Consider the following 1,019-nt stretch of genomic DNA (forward strand, 5'->3'; position numbering starts at 1 on the left):
TGTAACTGTTGACGGCAGTAGAGAGCCTCATCTTCCTCCCAGCAGCAACTGGTGGTCTCGAACTACTGACCTTGTGGTTTGCAATGCCATGAGTAACCCACTACACCACCAGGCCTCCTAAGCCAGGCAGAGACAGCTCTAAAAAAGAACATTATAGACCAATATCCTTCATGACCATAGATGGAAAAACTCTCAACAAAATCCTAGCCAAGAGAATCCAACGATGTATCAAAAAGAAATAAACCATGACTAAGTGGGATTCGTACTCAGTAGGCAAAGATGGGTCAACATTAGAAGAACAATCAGGAATCAATGAAATCGATCACAAATAAAACAAAGGGAAAGAACCACATGATCATAGTAACTGACACAGAAAAGGCATTTGAGCAAAACCCAATGCCCATTCCTGATAAAAGCAATCAGCATAATAGGAATCGAAGGGGAAAATAGGAATCGAAGGGGAATCCCTCAGCATCGTAAAGGCCACATCCAGGAACCCGCAATCAACTAAAGACAGACACTGAAAATGCTCCCACCTATGAACTGGAGTCAGACAAGGATGCCCTTTCATCCCCACCCTGCTCACTAGTGTGCTGGGAGGCTCATCCAGAGCTCGAAGGCGGCAGGGAAATGAAAGGCATACACATCGTCTAAGAAGAAATAAAACTCTCTCCAGTCACAGTGGGTTTGATCCTCTGCACAGAAAATCTCCAAGGAGCATTCTGACTGGACTCCTTCCAAGACAAGGTTGGTGATTCTTCCGGCCGACCACAGTTCTTTCAATCTGCTGGCCAACCCTGAGATTCACATGCATCCGCCCTCCTGTTATCAGTTACTCTCATCCATGTGAGGGGCTTGAGCCCACTGTCGCAGCCACGGTCAAGCCATCTCATGGAGGGCCATCCTCTTTCTCACTGCCCCCCAACTTTACCAAGCAGGAGGTCCTTCCCCAAGGCCCTGGGCGTGTCTCCTGACATGTCCAAAGTAGGTAAGACAAAGTCCTGCACCCTCGCCTCTAA

The sequence above is a fragment of the Echinops telfairi genome, unplaced genomic scaffold (assembly GCF_000313985.2).
Source record: "Echinops telfairi isolate 266 unplaced genomic scaffold, ASM31398v2 ScPeMD7_5;HRSCAF=22, whole genome shotgun sequence".
NCBI classification, from domain to species: domain Eukaryota; kingdom Metazoa; phylum Chordata; class Mammalia; order Afrosoricida; family Tenrecidae; genus Echinops; species Echinops telfairi.